The sequence below is a fragment of the Canis lupus genome, chromosome 15 (genome assembly GCF_011100685.1).
Source record: "Canis lupus familiaris isolate Mischka breed German Shepherd chromosome 15, alternate assembly UU_Cfam_GSD_1.0, whole genome shotgun sequence".
Lineage (NCBI taxonomy): Eukaryota > Metazoa > Chordata > Mammalia > Carnivora > Canidae > Canis > Canis lupus.
Window position 1 is genome coordinate 21366973 of NC_049236.1, and position 12812 is coordinate 21379784.

The 12812-nt window shown below is 35.8% G+C and overlaps 1 long non-coding RNA gene across 2 annotated transcripts in view; it reads left to right on the top strand.

The window, feature by feature from the left end:
- The first annotated feature begins 1187 nt into the window (after positions 1-1187).
- The window catches only part of LOC102155796, a 52309-nt gene continuing 40684 nt past the window's right edge, over positions 1188-12812 (top strand). The window contains exon 1 of one of the 2 annotated variants that reach the window (XR_005370390.1): positions 1188-1414. This is a non-coding gene — a long non-coding RNA (uncharacterized LOC102155796). Of the gene's footprint in view, positions 1415-5995; positions 6123-12812 lie in introns of those variants that run through there. The other variant, XR_005370391.1, reaches the window with a different exon arrangement.

The following is a 12812-nucleotide window of genomic DNA, read 5'->3' on the forward strand; positions in this document are numbered from 1 at the left end:
CAAATTCAGGAAGAGTTGAGTTTGTTCTTAATAATTTTCAAAGAACTGTTAAAATGAAGATAAAATGAAAGGTGAGAAACCATATGTAAAAAAAGATTTATAAAAAAAAAAAAAGATTTATCCTTTCAGTTACCTTTGTGTCAATGTACACTGACTCCTCCCTGTTTCTCCTATCCTGGGTATTGACATGATTTCTCCAAAAGCATTTTTTCCTTCCCAGTGTCCCTAATTTTTCTCTCTAAAATTAGCATCCCCGTCCTTAGTTATTCATGCTTACTTCTAATGTCCTCTGTGCTAACATCTTCCTTTTAAAACTCGGGTTCCACATTCTTCCACAAATGTGTAAATAAGTGTCATACCTCCGGAGATTCCATATCTCTTTAGTTTTCCTCTTCTCAAAAGCACTGCAACTCACAGTCTCAGAAAAAGAGTTCAACATTCTCAAGGAAAAACCTAGGATCTTTTCCTTAATAAAATTCATGCACACTACTGACGGCACTTCCTTTGTTGTCTTAAAGACACCTGCCTACCACCCAGAAAAGATTTTAATTCTTTCCTCACTGATTTCAACCTTTGTTTCATGGTCCTTGTTCTACCCTGTATTTTGACTTTGTGTCTGAAACTACTAATTATCTTACATTTATGCATGCAGACTTCCAATAGGCAGTCTTCACTTCTTTTAATAAAGAACCCCGTTATATTTAACAGGACATTGTCAACCAGCCAGAGACTATCTATCTAAACCTTCTTTGCAACTGTTCCTTTCTTCCATGTTCTTCAAATGTGCAATGTGACTAAGCTCTGGCCAACGGGTTGGGAACATAAGAGATGTACTACTCCCAGATCAACTGCTTGCCTTAAGCTTCCCCCTTGCTTCTTCTTACAGACTGTTTAGAAAAGGAAAGCAGCCTAGGGGATGGTGGAGGAACAAAAGAGAGAGAACCTGAATTTCTGGATTACTTTGGAGAGCTAACCGCCTACCCACACCTGCCTACATTTGAACTGGAACTTTAGGAAACAGTATATTTATTTGTACAAGTATATTTTGGGATGTGTTGTAAAAACAGCTTAGCCTGTATACAAACCCAATAAAGCATCTTGATGACACCACTGAAATCTCTGAGAGCATATTCCCTCTATCCAAAGACTACCATTTCTTTTTCTGTCTTAGCCACCTACATATCTTAGTAATCTCTGTACTCCAAGAAGTACAATATCAAAACCTCCTCTCTGGTTATGATCATCTATGTACCTTAATCTTTATATACTTTAACTCTCTTCTAAGCACCATCTGCTCAGGCTTGCTAAGTCTAGACTTGATTCTCTATCTACCTGGTTGCCAATTCAGAAGGAATATCAAGAGGATCGTCAAGGAGGAAAAAGCAAGCATCTGTTTGAAACAAAGAGGGAAGAGGTATTTACCAATGTCTCTTGCTACTGAAATATCAAATAAAATGAAATGTGCTTCTTATAGGAAGGTTGTAGATGGATGTAGAAAGTTCAGGGATGTGGTGAGTATACTCTGGGGATTTATGTGGAGGAATAAGAAGACACAAATGATGTCATTAATTCTAGAAAGTTGGAAATGTAGGGTAAGAGAAAGCAAAAGGTAATAAATCTTACTTAATCTCTAATATTTCAGGCGTGGAATTCTCTCACTCACATTACTCTCTAACCCCGTTTTTGCTTCCTCTGCTTTTCCCCCAACCTTCCTTTTGTCTCACTGTTCCACAGTACCGTGTGATCTGGCATCTTTTTTAACATTCTATCTTTAAAATCACAAATGATCTAATCATCAAGCAACCTCGTCTGTATGGTCATCATCTGCCTCAGCCATTCCACATTCTTCTTTCTTTTTGTTTAGATTTTAAAAAGGTAGGCTTAATTTTCCCTATTGATAGAAACAATATCTACTAACTATAAGAACTTTGGATTATTCATAAAGTCATTAAAGTGACTGGTAAGTTTAAAAATAACCACTGATAAGATTATTATGAATTATTTAGGTTTTCTTTATAATCTCTTATATGATCTATTTTTAGAAATGTTTTCATGGTTATAAAATTTTATTTTTTAAGGTAAAAATATATAAACTCAATCCTACCAAATCCATTATTAAAATACTTTATCATTTTTTATTTAATATAAGAAATAATAATGTATGTTAAATCTACCACTGATATGTACATCTGTCAGTTAATTTGGGGTTACTACAGATATTATTTTATGCATTCTGTTTCCATTTAAAGAGGGAATAATAGGGGCACCTGGATGGCTCCATCAGTTAAGCATCGACTCTTGGTTTCAGCTCAGGTCATGATTATAATTTTATTTATTTATTTATTTATTTATTTATTTATTTATTTATTTATTTACTTACTTATTTAAGAAGGGGAGGGAAGGGCAGAGAGAGAGAATCTCAAGCAAGACTCCCTATTGAGTATGGAGCCTGAGGTGGGGCTCAATGTGAGGCTTGATTCCATGACCCTGAGATCATGACCTAAGCCAAAATCAAGAGTGAACACTAGACAGTTTGAGATGACTCTTTCAATTACTTGGAAAATGTTGGGCTTTATCCTAAGGACAAAGAAACAAATCATGAATCAAAGGATTCATTCAAAGAAGTGAAATGATGACAACAGCACTTTGGAAAAGATCATTCCAGTTACAATGTGGAGAATGACTTAGAGAAAGGCAAGACTGGGTGTCAGGAAAACTAGAGGAAGCTATTGAAGTAACCTAGGAGGGAAGCAATCATGACTTAGGCTAGGTGGCAGCTCTGGAAATGGAGAGAGAATTGAGGCATTCTAGGACGGAGAATTTCATCTAAATGGAGATTCTATCAGTAGTTAAATATATAAGTCTGGAGCTCAGGAAACAGATCTAAGGAAGAGATTACTATTTGACAGTCATAGGCTTGTGTGATAGATATTGACTGTATAGATAGATAATTATTTTTGATAAACTTTTTCAAAATATTGGTCTATTTTATGGCCCTTGTCCAGCTGTTACCTTCATGTTTGAACAGCAGCGAAGCAGGATGTGGCGATCGTGGGTCACAGTCTTTCCTTTCAACCTCTAGGGGTGTTGTTCCCTTGTGCTCTAGCATTTGGTGTTTGAAAGGAATGCTGGGCCTGTCTTACATTTTACTTTTCTTTGTATGGAGCATTCTCTATGCTTAGAATTCACTAATGTCACCAAGCTATTTTTTGTTGTATAAATTTTATTATTAATTTGCTTGGAACATGACTAGTTTCTCAATCTCAAAATATAGATCATTTTTAAAAAACTGGATAATTTTCTAGAATTCCTCTCTGATTATTGTCACAATATACTTATTCTGCTTTCTTTTGGAAGTCTCTTATATTAACTGCATTTCACTATGACTTGCCATTTTTCTCATTTTATCTGACTGTATACTCTCTTTGCCCTTTTATTCTGGATTCCTTAGTTCCTTCTCAGTCTTGTTCTGTAAATCACTAATTAAATTTTCTGTGATGTCAGGTCTGCTAATTATTGATTCAGATTAAAGTGTTTTATAATTCAATAAGTGTACTGTTTATCAACAGTTTTTTCCTCATCTTTGTCATCTGTTTGTTTCATAGGGGCAATGTTTCACTGATTTGTTTTTTTTTCTTTCTATTCCTTAAGGAGAATGTGAATCTAGTGAATTGAGCGCAATTCTCCTTTTCTTACATCGAGACCCTTTCTTATGTGCTATTTATTGATTTTCTTTTTTTTTCTCTTTTGGGTAAATTATCTTTTACAAATAAATGTACATTTCTTATAGTCTTATAATTATACATTGCTCTGGGTTTCATTACAAGTTGTGACAATTCTTTATCCAAATCCTTCCTAAAGGCTCCCATCAAGTTGCCAAGGCTTCAATCTGCCTCCTGAAAATCTTAATAGAACATCTCACTTTTCACACAAAATTAACATGTCCAAACTAGACTAAGAATCACCTTCTTCCCCTTCTAACTCCCACAATTATGCTATCATTCTGCCAATCACTCAAGATTAATTGGAGTATCTTTTACTTTTCTTTTTGACCCTTTCTTAAAGACAGTTTCCTGTATTACAATGATTCATGTGATGTTTCCTTCACAGTTGTGCTGTTCCTTCTCATGTTACGTATTAATAACTATTTCTTTTATAAAGAACACTTTCTTTTTTCTGAAAACAAGACTTTATTTATTTATTTGAGAGAGAGAGACAGAGATTGTGACAGAGAACACGAGCCTGGGAGGAGAGGTAGAAGCAGGCTCCCTCATGTGGGACTTGATCCCAGGACCCTGGGATCATGACCTGAGCTGAAGGCAGATGCTTAACTGACTGAGACACATAGGAACCCCAAATTAATAACTATTTGGTCTTCTCCTACTTCAAAGCAACCTGTGTAATATTGTCAGATTATTCAACTATAATAACGCATTTCTTTGAAGCTTTTTATAACTCTTTATTGTTTGCTGAGTTAAGTACACATCCCCCTATGGTATTCAACACCTATCAGAATATCACCTACTCTGGATCCAATCTACATTTAAAGCCTTATCTTCCACCAGTTAATGCATACCTTATGCTAGGTTGACCTACTGGTCTGCAAGTATGTTTGTGCTACCTGCCTGCATCCCCATCGAAGACATTCCCTTCTCAGTTTTCATTTTTTATTCTACAAACCTATTGAGGTTCTTTCTATTATGAGGCAAGAATGCCTATCTAAGTTATTAGAAATGAAATCTATAAATATAATGTATCTTCTTAACTAGCAGACAATTCTGACATATACAGGTCAGAATATAATAATGCACTGGCCCAAATCAATAAAGTGCAGTGGGAGCACCGAATAGAAGGAGGAATGCTGACATGAAATTCAGGGTCAGCTCCACAGAGAAGGTGATTTTAGAGCAGTAACAGAAAAGATGAATTCGAGTTTACTATTCAGAAAAGAGTGAAATGGTATTCCATAAGGTGGAGATGATATGAGAAGAGTAAAAAAAATGTATGGTTTATGATATATTTGGGAAAAGATAAATAGTCTAGCATATTCATCTTTGACGTGCATACAAGGTCTAGAACATGATCTGGAATGCTGTATGTGCATAAATAGGTATTTGTTGAATAAATGAATTAAACACTGTCAGACTTGAATGTATTAGAGGTACATAATAGAAGACAAGACTGGGAAGCAAATATGAAGCTATGCTATCAATGTGTGAATTCTAGTTCAGAAGTTTAGACTTTATCTTATGAGTAATTGGGAAGCAGAGAAGATTTTTGCATAGGGAATTGGATGTAAAAATGAAAGTTTCAGCCAAAATTGGAAGGATAAATGTACCATACCAGATACTCAACTAAACAGTGAGACGAACCATCCTATAGAATTCTCATAAACACGAATTGACCGCAAGCCATGTTTACCACTCTTAACTTGGTCAAAATGTTATCAAATACATATAAGGATTCATTGAGTGGAGACTGAGAGATGGTAGAGAAGAAGGCCGTTATATGAGTCTCAGTTCTGTCCATAATAGGGAGAGTTGGGGGTGCTTTTCCTCTACCTGAAGTCAAAAAGGTGTATTTTAAAACTACTCCAATATCTTAATAGACACTTTCTGCAGGGTTTTGTGTGTGTGTGTGTGTGTGTATTGTTGTTATTGTTGTTGTTGGTTTTGGTGGTGGGGGGATATAGAATGGGCAGATAGTTAACTCCTACTTTCAAATTCTAAAAGAAGAAACACAACTGGATAACTAATCTAATAGCCAGGGTGAAAGAGAAACTGTTTTTGTTGTAGCAGAAGTGATTGAATGCTTGACTATTTTCCATGGGCTCCAGATACGTCAGGAGCTAAAGGAAGTCTATAGGTATTATCTTAGATCTTGTGTAAAAGGCTGACTGCAGGAGCAAACAGGCATCATTTTCTGGAATCTGGATTATGTGGGATGTAGAAGGAGTAATTGAGCGCTCAGAATAAAGATGCTTTTGTTTGGATTTAGGGAACTGCCAGTGAGAGATCATCAGTGATAGAGCAATCTCCAGAGAGCCCATGAAAGCACTAATGAGGGAGAGAGTCTGCTCTGAACAGCTGCCAGAGCCACGGAATGCAGCTCAGGGCAATAAGGTTGGTTAAGTCCTCCATGCTACTCTGTCCTTCCTGAACTTAATTCTGTAGTGTTCAGAAACTAATATTTTCAAGCTGGAAGAGGAAGGGAGAAACCCAACCATCCTTCTTTCTTAATTGTGAGCTCCCTTCTCTTCTCTGCACCTTCTGACCCCACCCACTACAGTGGAGAGGATACATGTCTGTGTTAATCAAGTTGGATTTAATGTTTTACTTATAAAAGTGAGATGGTAACTTTGATTAAAAGTAGCCTCCTTAGAATGACCAAAAGAATCGTAAGAATTTCATCCAGTGGAAAGAGAACAACTAAATACATGACAAGGACATTGGGAAACCAAAATAAACTTGTTTTATGATCACATCTTATGATTCATACTTATCCACTGTATAGTTACATAGAGAAATTTTATGAACTTACCTATGTTTGAAAAATATCCTCCACGTGCTGAAAGAGGGATGGATAAATCAGGAAGATCATTTCTTCCTGTCAAAGTTCTTTATCATCAAGTTACCTCCTCATACATTAAGTCATAAGTGTTTTCTTCCACTGCCTTTTCTCCCCAGTCAAAGCTGGTCACTCATTAATTTATTCAGTAGTTATGTATTGAGCACCTACTGTGCTTCAGATATTGATCTGATACTTGGAATGGATCAAGGAATAAAACAGATAGAGATTCCTATCCACATGGGGTTTATACTCTCGTTGGCAGAAATGGACGATAGACACACATGATAGTGGATAACTTTCACAGTACACTAGAAGATAATAAGCATAATAGAATAAAGAAAACAAGAGAGTAGGATAAAGAAATTTGAAAAGGTGCAGTGGAGATAGTATCTTAATTTTAAATAAAAGAACCATTAGGCCTCCTTTAGAAGGTAAGATTTGACACAAGTGTTGGGAGAGGTGAGAGAATTAGCCATGTGGATATTTGAAGGAAAGAACCAGTTCCAAAGGCTTGACGGTATTTGGTGATTTGTGAAACAGCACAGATCCTAAGAGAGTAAGGTGGGCGTTGGTAGTAGATGAGGTAAAAGATGTAATAGCAGCCGGACTGTGTAGGGTCTTGAAGCTCATTGAGAGGACTTTGACATTTATATTCAGTGAGGCAGCAAGCCATTAGAAAAACTCAGTGGAGGAGTGACATAATGTGACTCATGTTGTAAAAGAGTTGTTCCTCTGATCTTTGGTAGCCTTTCTTTATTGTTCATATGGCATTTACCATAGTTGGGTTTTTTTGGTAATGTGGTTATTTGTGTGTCTTTTCTTCCAAATTATAAATCCAGAAATGAAAGAGTCTAGGTCTTACTCAGCTTTGTATTACTTATAGTGAGTAGCCAGTATTTTGCATATAAATGATACACAATCTATATTCGTCAGAACATAGTTTTATATTCCTCTGGCAAGTGATATTGATATTGTCTGACATTCAAAGACTTACTTCATTGATTAGCATATTTGATTCTGGACTCATTATTCTCTTATGCCAAATAGCATAAAATTGACTATAAAACTGCATTTTTCTATATGTTTGACTATAGTATATAAATCAGGTTATTCTACTCAATCTTGTTATTCTATATAATAGTGACCTGTTTCTTTCTCTATCATAGCAAACTGTTTAACCATAACTGGATCTGATTTTTTAATTTGTTGTTTTCCTTCTTTATTTTCTGGGTCCCCTATAAAGCCTGAGGTCCCTGAAAATCTTGTTCACTGTTGAATCCCTAGTGTCTACTGCACTGTTTGACACATAGTAAGTAATCATAGACATTACTGAATACATAAAAGAATGACAAGGGTCCTCTTACAGGGATAACACTCTTACAACAATAAAAATTCATCCAATTGAATGTGAATCATCCAAATTTATTTTCATACATCTCATGGCTAGAGTCAGATGTGTAGAGTAAAATCATGACATTTCCAAACTTTGAAAGGAAAAAAAAAAGAGTGAAAGAAGGAAAAAGGAAGAAAGAGAAGAAAGAGAAGAAAAGGAAGGGAGGAGGAAATAATGAAGAAAGGAGTACGCCTATGGAGAAATTAAAACCAAGCAAAGAAAGCATCTAAATAAAGCCCTCGCCCCTCTCCTCCCTAAATACCTATCCCTCCCGACCTCACCCCCACAATCCCTACCCTCCCCCTTTGCTCCCCTCTTTTCCCCCTTCCGGGTTTTCTTGATGCTGAACTGAGAAATGAGGGACATGAAGGAGTGCTGGAGAGCAGAACTCCCCACTCTAGAATGTTTCTCTGCGGTGTATAGGGATTATTTTTAACTAGGACATGGGAGAAGCTTCGAAAACCAGGTAGAAGTTATCCTTTTGTAGGAGACATTTACATTTATAAGAGAAATCTTCCTTTGTAAGGGTGTTCCTCTTTGTACCAGGAAGAAAAGCTCACTGAATCTCTATAAGCTTTCAATGGAGAAGACACTGACTTTAATGTGCATACTGTTGTTGACCCTGCTTTGTCTGATAAGCTTCCAGGCTCAGGCTCCTCATCCTCAACATTTTCTTTTGTCATTAGCTGAGGATAGTATTTTTAAGTTGGTGGTTTGAGCCATTTGGGGAACTACTCAGCCTTCCTGAGTATCTCTCCTGTAAAGGATGGGTCTTAGCAAGAACTTCGAAGGGTGGAAGGAAAATTATTCCTTCTTCCTTACCAAGGAAAAGAGGAAGAAAGGAAAGAAAGCAAATTCCTTGTTGCTATTGAGGTTAATTTTCTCCCCATATCCTTTTAAGTTCCCCACCTTATCCTACACATAAGGATTTGTTCCATATTGCTTTGCACCTCACCATTTTTAATATTTAAATAGTGAAAGGTACATTACGAACTAATACTTTCTGACTTGCCTGACATTGAGTGATAAAAAAAAAAAACCTTCATTTTTCAGTGGGATTCTTATTCTGTAATAAAGAATAAAAAACTGTATAGCTGCTTGTCAAAGAATTGGTAAGATTTACCCAGCCTCTTTTACATATTAGGCAGCAAACACACAGAACATAACAGCTGAGAACCTAGTGATTAATGTAGCTTACTGTGGAAATCAACTCTAACCAATTCATTTCATTGTGGAATGCTTCTAGACCAGAACTTAATAGGCACTTTCTGTGTTTTCATCCAGTCAGCCTGCTGTGTGCAAGATGAATGTAGGTTTAGATAGATTCATTATATCCTTTGGAATGTTCTAATCCAGAGAGGTCCAAATTTAAGATTTGAACATTTTAGTTTCATATGACTTTATAGATAGTCAGAGATGGTAAGGCACTATTTCTAGGGAGATAAAAGGCATACTTCACAAAATCATGTATTCTACGTCCCTGACCATTAAAACTCCTTACATAAAGGAAGGCACCATGGTCATTATTTCTATTGCAATGGAGAATGCGAGATTTCCAAAAACATCAAAGAACTGAAATCTTATCCTGCTAACATCTTACACAATCTTGTAAGGTGTCAAATACATGTTATCTGTGGTTCTTTTCAGAATCTCACATGATAAATATAGCATCAGCTTTGTCTAGGAGGTAAGGAAGGAATCCTGCAGCAAGGCATAACAAAGAGGCAGAAATAGAGAGGTCAACAGACCTTTTCCCTGAGAAAGAATAATCCAACCTTCTTGAAGTAAATTATCCAGACACTGGTCATTTGCTCTATTGCATCATTTGCTCTATTACATATACACTAACGTTTAAAAGAGAAAAGAAGAAAATAATAAACTAAGCCTTTTAGTGAGGCTTTATTAACAGTTTTGTTGTCATGAATCAACAATTCCTTTTCATGATATTGTCCATTTATTGGTCTGGATGATTTTTGTCTATGTTGCTCAAGCTCTATTATTGGCAACACTTACCTGACTGTATTTGATTTATTAAGACACTAGCTTCTTTTTATGTCTTATCTTTGTATCAGATGCAAAGGAGAAAATTTCTCATAGGTTAGAGCAATGAATTTATCTTGGAATCGGGCATCTTGGGTTTCAAAGTTGAGTTACATTCTGACATGCCCTTTAAAAAAAAAATTCTGACATGTCCTAACATTCTCTCTTGATTTGATGTTAAGTCAGTAACTGTTCTGAGCCTTAGCTTTGTCATCTGCAAAATGAGAATAGAATAAAACTATCTTTAGTAATTGTTATAAATATTGAAAAGAAAGTAAATGTGAGGTCCCTTTTTATTTTATTTTTTTAAAGATTGTATTTATTTATTCATGAGAGACACTGAGAGAAAGACAGAGACACAGGCAGAGAGAGAAGTGGGCTGCCTGTGGGGCCTGATGCAGGACTTGATCCCAGGACCTCAGGATCAGGACTTGAGCCAAAGGCAGACACTCAACCACTAAGCCACCCAGGTGCCCCAAGACCCCTTTTCAACTGTTTAAAAAAATCCCCACAGATGTATAGGGTGATATTAATATTACCAAATGGCCAAATCTGATGTCCATATTATTTGTGATTATGTGGAATTTATCATTTTTTCCTTGTTTACTTTTATTTTTTTAAGATTTTATTTATTTATTTATTTATTTATTTATTTATTTATTTGAGAGAGAAAAAGAGGCAAAGACACAAGCAGAGGGAGAAGCAGGCTCCATGTAAGGAGACCGATGGGGGACTCCCTCCTGGGACTCCAGGATCATATCCTGGATGGAAGGCAGGCACTAAAGCGCTGAGCCACCCAGAGATTCCCCCCCCGCCTTGTTTACTTTTAAAATAGATCATTGCTGTGGTGGGTTAACTAAGGCCTCTCAAAAGATATATGTCCAAGCCCTAATCTTTAAAATTCATGAATGTTACCTTATTTGGAAAAGGGTCTTCTTAGATGTAGTTAACATCTTGAGATGAAATCATCCTGGATTTGGGTTGGGCTCTACGTCCAGGGGTAGGTATCCCTATAATAAAAAGATAGAAAAAAATTGGAGCTACAGATACAAACAAGGAGAAAGTGAAATATGGAAACAGAGATTAGAGTTACATAGTACTAAACCAAGACACCAGGATTGCTGTCAGGTACCAGAAGCTAGAACAGGAGCACGGGATGGATTTTTCCTTAGAGCCTCAGAAGGAGTTCTCCACTCACCTTATTTTTGTGTGCAAGATGAATGTAGGTTTAGATAGATTCATTATATCCTTTGGAATGTTCTGATCCAGAGAGGTCCAAATTTAAGATTTGAACATTTCAGTTTCATATGACTTTATAGATAGTCAGAGATGGCATCCATAACTTCGAGAGAATAAATTTCTGTCGTTTTAAACAAATTACCCAGTTTGTGGTCATTTGTTATGGCGGCCCTAGCAAACTCATACAATTGCATTAGGGCGTTGCTAGAGTAATCAGCCTGGACTCTTTCTGAGCTCACTAAATACATTCAACATTACTGATAATTAGGAGGGAAAAAAATTCCAAGATACTTTTCAAAGTACATCCCACACTTGCACTCATGGTATGAACCTGTTTGACTAGAATGACTGCATTGTGGAGATGTTGAAATCTGTTCTCTTTCTTTCAAATATCAAGTAGGCTGAGCTTCAATTCTAAAAGTGACATTTCATATTTGGGGTGCAAAGTTAGTCCCTGTTGTTGCAGTTTAGGCAAAAATTATTTGAAAAAATGTAAGTATTCTTTCAATCTCTTCTAAAGTAAACAGTCAATATGTTCATGTTTCATTTTTGATATGCATAGATATTCCAAACATTGCATTTTTAAAATTTATTTGGAGCTATACTATTGATGAAAATAATTTTGAAAAATATGTTCTTTGGATCAATTATCTCAGTAATAGACTTAATTATTAAATGTAGTTTTTTTAGAGACTATTTGATTTTCAAAATATTTGATACAAATTAATGGTAAAATATATAGCCTATTACTTTTTGTAATATAATGCTTATATTTTCTCATAAAATAGAAGAAAAATACTTCCTACATCTTCCATAATAAGCCATGCTCCAGATAGTATCTTTATTCTTGATAGATAGATAGATAGATAGATAGATAAATAGGAATAAGTAAAAGGGGATCAGCTGTTTCACAAATCACAGTTTTTGTTTTCTCTTTCTTTTTGACTCGGATTGATAACTCTTACTGACCTGAATCTAATTTATTTTTAGCCCCTTGCCAAATTAGGGAGGGAAGTAGGGGGTAGAGATCCAAGGTGTTAGCATGGAGATAGATACTCAGCAAAAACACTACAAAAGTTTTCTTGCTTCTGATTCAGAGTGGGCATTGTGAGTGAACCATTGTACAGATGAAGAAACAAAGACTCTCAAAGATTCCTGAAAATATATCTCTTTGGATCTTGTCAAGTTGAAGGAGATCTACAGAGGATGCCTCAGCCTGTCCTTGAGCCTGTCCTTTTGTGGTTACCAAGGATTAGGCCAGGTGTTCTTAACTTTTTTTGTGCCCTGTGCTCTTTTGGCTGCCTGAAGAGGACTGTGGATCCCTCTTCTGAATTATGCTCTTTTTGTTTTTGTATTTTGTTTGTTTTTAACTGATCACTTGAGTCATTATAAACTCAGGACATTGCAAAAATAATGCATAAAATCTGTATATCTTCATCCAGCTTTCTTTTTTTTTTTTCCTTTTTTTTTTTTTTATCCAGCTTTCCATAGTGGTGACAACTGATTTAACTGTAGCACAATATAAAAACCAGGAAACTAACATTGGTACAATAATGTTTAACTAGATTAT